Source organism: Lactuca sativa, chromosome 5, assembly GCF_002870075.4.
Source record: "Lactuca sativa cultivar Salinas chromosome 5, Lsat_Salinas_v11, whole genome shotgun sequence".
Classification (NCBI taxonomy): domain Eukaryota; kingdom Viridiplantae; phylum Streptophyta; class Magnoliopsida; order Asterales; family Asteraceae; genus Lactuca; species Lactuca sativa.
In genome coordinates, this window is record NC_056627.2 from 329885050 (window position 1) to 329892188 (window position 7139).

Consider the following 7139-nt stretch of genomic DNA (forward strand, 5'->3'; position numbering starts at 1 on the left):
TCTGAGCCGAAGGCTGCTCAACCGAACCCGAACGTTCGGCACCTTTCGGTTTTGACCTCTTCTCTTCTAATGGCTACCGAACCTTCTCTTCTGAGGACCGAGGACCGAACCTTCCCTTCTGACCTTCGGATCGAGCCCATCGCCCTCGTTCTTTCTTCTGGCTCAGCCTCTCGCTTCCGAATCAGCACCATCCTGACCGAACCTCGGCCTAGGACCGAGAGGCCTCGCTGGGAAGCCTTTTTCTCCCGGTTTTTGACTAAATTCGCATTTTAGGCCCGTTTTTAATTATTTTAACACGGAATTTTCACCCAAAACTTTATTTTAACATATAAAGACCCTTAACTATTAATTAATCACATTTTTAAGAATAAAACCTTATCCAAAAGAGAGTGGGTGAAGTACAAAGGTAGAGTGTTGACTTTACTTATTTCTATGACACAAGCAACCACTCCCATACCCACTCCATGTCACTATTCACCACCAGCCCATCCCTAGTCACTTCATAGGTCCTTTCTCACTATTTTCAACTATTCCCATGTTCTTAGGGCTGGAACATCCATCCTCTCTCCTCACACTTTAATCATTCTCTCATTTTGATCAAAGAATCACACTCCAAACTCTCTCATCTTTTTCTCTCTAATTCGAGAATTTCAAGGCATACTCCAAGGCTCTTCTCTTACAATTAGTAAGTATCATCATCTTTCTTATGATTATTACACATCCTCCTACTCAAAATCAAAGATTGCTTACACAAACATCATCACATTCTTGTTAGATCTTCGAATCTTCAAGTGATTCTTCAAGTGTTCTTGGGTTGAACACTTCTCTTATTCAACACTTACCTACTGAAATCACTCAAGGTGAGTTCATACCCCTACATTTTCAAGTTTTCTCAAGTTTTTAGGGGGGGAATACAAGTTAAAACACCAAGAACATAACTAAACTTTTCTAACAGCCTTCATCAGAAAAGTTCAACCCCATTCACGGACTGTTTTGGACAACTTAAACATTTTAGTTTTCAAAACTGTTTTAGGTGCATGTAGTTCCACTTCTTAGCTTTAAAATGACTACTTGCACATCTCCATACGATTTTTCTACAATTTATGGTGATTTTTACAAAACTGCCTATCATTTCAAACATCAACCCGGACCAGTCTGTGATTATGGACTTTTTCACACAAGTAAGAAGTCATTAAAAATTATAATAAAAATTATGAACAAACTAGACTCATTTTCCAAACTCTCAGAAGTTACAGAACTTGATTTGGACATTTTATGATTTTTCTACAATTTTTCCAATAACAGTTACAGAAAATGTTATTAACAGAAAAACACTATAAATTTCATTTCACCTTGTAACATGTTGAGCAAGGTATACATCATTATGTGATTATGTGTTGTTGCAATATATGACAATTTTGTATTCTTATATAGACATACATCAGAAAACAAATGGATTTATACCTCCACAAGTATGGTAAATATATAAATGATATTACAAGGCTATATCCATTAAAATATAAACATTGGTAAATTATGACAAGTAAGGCTTATGCTCACTACCCACACAAAGTGATAAACTACAATAGGTATAGTTTAGGGTTATTTTACATAACAAACACATGATTAAAGGTTTTACACATACAAAAGAGTTATTACCACTATGGATAATTATGATAAACTATAATAAGTATAGTTAAGCCATTATACCCCCACAAACGAACACGCTAGTTATAATCGGTATAGTTATGGCATATATATATTACAAACAAAGTGATAAACTATAATAGGTATAGTTTATGTTTCAACTACCCTATGAACTTAATTACAAGAAAGGAATTCACCATCACCACCACTTTTGGTAAACTATAATATGCATAGTTCATGTTCACTAGTCACTATCACTATTTGATGAACTATGATATGTATAGGTTATATTAACCATCACCACCACTTTTGGTAAACTATAATATGCATAGTTCATGTTCACTAGTCACTATCACTATCCGATGAACTATGATATGTATAGTTTATATTCACAGTCACTATTACTATTTCATACACTACACTAGGGTGTGGTTCCGGTTTTTGGATTTAAGTCCACACTAAATTTTCGCATTATCAGACTTCAACTATAATCGTTGAGTGTATATGCTTGAGTCATACAAGAATTTAGTCTGGATTGGCTTAGAATTGGTGGTGCCCGCCTCATCTCCTGTTCCTCGTTGGGTTGTGGACCTAGGGCAGACCCACTATATTCAACGTTTTATCTAACTTAAATCTTATATAACTTATATACGCTGGACGATTATAGGGGAAATCTACGGGTCAATCTAGGGTTCATTAACACATCATATAGGAATTTTCTGTTTACACTTAACTAAGAAAATATTGGATTTTCTGGAAATCAAACTCTATCGATTTTACAAGGAAAACGGTTTCTACTTCAAACAAAACTCTTAGGAACTCACCAACTTAATTGTTGACACTCTTTCAAAACTACTTGTATTCTCAGGAAATCAGTGAAACAGGAAAAACTTCAGCGCCTTGAGGATGGGACGTTAAACCGTCAACAATTTACTTTTGTCATCATAATGTAATTGATTTGAAACATGTGAACATATACTTTGGTGTAACTTTTTCAATTATATTTATGATGGTTGTATTTACTTTGAGCACTATTATACACGTTGTTGTGATACTGTACATGAAGTCCTCCACCCCCGGATGTTTCCGCCATCCTTGGTTTGGGGGTGTGACATTCCTGCAACCCCAATTGCCTTCAAGAAGGTTCATTTATGAACAGGCATGATCCTATCTCCATTGATTTTTATTTCAAGAGTTCCATTGTGAATCTTGATGCGTTCAAACGCTGTGTGAAGTAGAGAAAGTGGGATTGGAGGATCTGGAATCTTCGTGGGTGACATAGAGATTGGGTGATGAGCAATGAACTCGATCATCACTCGAGTTGACTCATCATAGTCGTTTGGATCCAGTGAAAAGAGTTAAGTTGTCTCCCTTAAGAAAGGTTTTGTCGACATGGAAGAAGATGAACCCTTGGACGATTTCTTTTCCGTAGTGGATTTTGAGATTTTGGGAGCAGTTTGGACATTTTCAATAGGAGAAGAAGACGCCATTGATGAACAAGTTGAAAGCTTGAAGAATAGTTTGAATACTTGAAGAAGATGGGTTTGAGGGTTTTGTGCGCGTAAAGAGGTAAAAAGGGTTTTAAGGGAGTTTATATAGGTGATGGAAACGGGTCAGGTTAAGAAAGGCAATGATGATATCCGAAATTAGAAACGGGTTGCATTTAATGTCTTGCTTTTATAGGGTGAGTTGACCTGTGATGACGAAAGTTTCAATTTGCTCAATGCATAAAATAGAAACTGTCGTTTGAGTGATGGGATGTTTGCTTTTCAGAGACGTGCAATCGTGGAGCAGATTTCGAGGAGAAAGGATAGGTATCGACAAAAGTAACCATTGGAAAACGTTTCATCTTAAAAAACCTTTGGACTTCACAATGTTTGATTCTGGGACAACAGTGTTTCGGAAGTTTAGAAAATGGTTTGCATAAAATGAGAAGTCTGGGATGCAAGTTTGTGATTTGTTCCAGAATGAAACATATGAGCTTAAAATGGTCCGAAGTTATTTCGAAAATTCTAGAGACAAAATTTTTAAGGAGATTCCGGAGCAAAAAGTTGAAAAGATTCTGGAGAGAAAAATTTGAGATGATTCCGGACCAAAATATTTGAGAAAGACGTCCGGAACGAAAATTTGAAAAAGATTTCCGGAGCAAAGTTTTAGGATTTTTTGAAGCAAAATTTTTAAAAAATTCCGGAACAAGGGTTTGAAATTCTGAAGTGAGATTTGAAAAACTTTCGGAGTTCATAATACAATACATTTCCGGATTTGAATTCCTGGATAACGTTATGAAGTAAGTTCTGAGACAAGGTTGTTACCAATGTGACTATATTGGTCTTTGAATGTCAAAAGATTTAGTAGTTGTTCAGCTTACACTGAGATTGAAGGTTAGATAAAAAGACACATAAAATGATCCTGATTATTCTGAGAGATAATAGTTCTGATATGTAAAATGATTTTTCTTCGGAACCAACTTTACTTCCTGATGTTTCCATCAGAGAGTACATACCTCTTGAAAGCATTGAGGATCAGGCATCATCATACCCATTTTGTTCAGAAAACTGTTGAACTTGGTTTCGTCTAATGCCTTAGTAAAGACATCAGCAATTTCATCGTCAGATGGAACAAAAATGAGTTCAATGTTGCCATTGTAGACATGATCTTTTATGAAATTGTACCTTATGTCAATGTGATTCGTCGTGGAGTGTTGAATTGGGTTGTGCGAGATTGCAATTTCATTTTGAGAATCACAATAGATCGGAATGTGTTGAAAGCGGTAGCCATAATCCAGAAGTTGAGATTTCATCCATAGGACTTGAGAGGTACAACTAGCAGCAACAATGTATTCTGCTTCGGCTGCTGAGAGAGCAATGCAGTTTTGCTTCTTGGATGACCAACTAACCAATTGACCTCCTAAAAATTGACAACCACCAGATGTGCTTTTTCTATCCAATTGAACACCGCCATAGTTTGAATCTGAGTAAGCTTGAAGAAGAAAACTCTCATTTGCTAGGTACCAAATTCTGAGATTCTTTGTACCTTTGAGGTATCAGAATACTTGCTTAACAGTCAAAAGATGAGACATCTTTGGATTTACTTGAAATCTGGCATAAATACAGGTAGCAAACATGATGTCTGGACGACCTGTTGTAAGATAGAGCAGGGATCCAATCATTCCTTTATACTTCTTTTCATCAACTGCTACACCCGAAGGGTCTGAAAAATCTTGTGTGCGAAACCCATTGATACCTTGGCTGAGGCACAGGTGTCCATTGAGTACTTTTTGAGGAGTTCCAAAATATACTTCTGTTGGTGAATGAAAATTCCTTTGTTAGTTTGTTTGACTTGAAGGACAAGAAAGAAGCTTAATTCCCGATTCATACTCATTTTAAATCTACTGACCATTAACTTATCAAAGTCAGCAACCATTGCTAAATCAGTGGATCCGAAAATGATGTCGTCAACATAAATTTGGACAAGCATGAGATGCTTTCCATTTTATCTTCGGAACAGGGTTGGATCAAGGATTCCTATTTGAAAACCGTAGCATTTAAGAAAGTCAGTGAGTGTTTCATACCAAAGGTGAGGATCTTTCTTGAGGCCATATATAGCTTTTCGGAGCTTGTAGCAATGGTTCAGAAATGAGAGATTGACAAAACCAGGAGGTTGTTGAGGATATACTTCAGTATCCAGTCCACCATTTAGAAAAAGCACTCTTAACATCCATTTGGTAAACCTTAAAGCCTTTATGAGCAGCATAAGCAAGAAATATTCTTATTGCTTCAAGACGGGAAACAGGAGCAAAGGTCTCGTCGTAGTCAAGCCCTTCGACCTGTGTGAATCCTTTGGCAACCAACCTTGCTTTATTCCGAATAATAACTCCAACTTCGTCTAGCTTGTTTCAGAATACCCATCTTGTACCGACAATTGGGTGATCCGGAGGAGGAGGGACAAGAGTCCACACTTTGTTTCTATCAAACTCTATTAATTTTTCCTACACGAATGTAATCCAATCAACATGTTCTAATGCTTCTTTAATGGATTTGGGTTCAACCATAGAGATAAATGTCGAAAAATGACATTCATTTTGAACACTTGTAGCTGAGCGAGTTTGAATACCAACATTTGGATTTCCGATTACTTGATTTGGAGCAGATATGAAGTCTCGGTAGCTCTTGAGCGGCAGACGATCCTATATTGACAACGGGGTTGTATTGCTCCCCCTGAACTTCTGAACCGGAGAGGTTGACATCATCATCAGGTGGGAAGTCAAACAAATTTACTTCATCATCATTGTTGATAGGATTAGAATCAAATTTAGCTGTTGCATCAAGGAATCCATCCACATTTAATTCAAGTGAGGGTTGACCATTTTGTTGACCATTCTCCCCCTCAACCTAAAAAGGTTGAAATGGTTCAGAATCAAAATGGAGGAAGACTGCGAGTCGGACTGGATACGTTTTGAGAAACGGGGGCTTCATTTGATAAGATTAGCCTTGTTCGAGATCCCGAATCAAGGGCTGTTTCTAAGGGTCCGAAGAGGGTTTCAAAGTCAATTTCATGAATTACTTGAATGTTCAGAGATTCTAGAGGAGGAGCATCAGACTCCATAATGTGAGTGGTAACATGAGTAGGACCAGAATTCCGAACGAAATTTTCATCAAAGGTAACATCAAAGCTTTCTTCTATAACTTGAGTACGACGATTAAGTACTCGACACTCCTTTGATTTTGAAGAGTAACCAAGAAAATTTGCTTCATTAGCTTTGGGTTGAAACTTTGTAAGCTGATCACGATTGTTTTTGTTGAAGCATCGACATCCGAAAACATGTACAAAGGAAATAGTTGGCTTCCACCGTTCATGGCTTCATATGGTGTTTTTTTGAGGCGTCGATTGATGATACTTCTATTATGAGTAAAACATGTCATAGAAACAGCTTCAGCCCAAAGATAGAGTGGAAGATTTGCAAAGTTGAGCATGGATCGAGCAACTTCAACAAGTGTTCTATTACATTTTTCGACTGCACCATTCTGTTGTGGGGTGTAAGGAACAAAGAAGTTGTCATCAATTCCTTTCTCGGTGAGGAATTTGTCAATGGTTCCATTGGTGAATTCCGAGCCATTATCACTTCAGATTCTTCTTACAGGAAGTTTGATGAGAACTTCTATTCCTTTGATGAAGTGGATGAGTTCAGAGGCTATTTCATACTTTAGCCTAAGGAAGAAGACCCAAGTGAACATTGTAAAATCATCAACAATCACAAGAATGTATTTCTTATTATGAAGACTCTCTACAGTTGATGGTCCATGTAACGCCCGCGTTTCCAGGCTAGGCATTATCATTGATGTAATAGTCTAGGTTAACCCTTGTAACTTTTTTTGGAGTATTAATGATGAAATATTTGAGTATTATGTGAATTATGTGGATTGTGTGTTTATTTTCTTAATTATTATAATTAAATGAACTAAGACTAAAATAAGCGTCAAATTTGAAGTGTG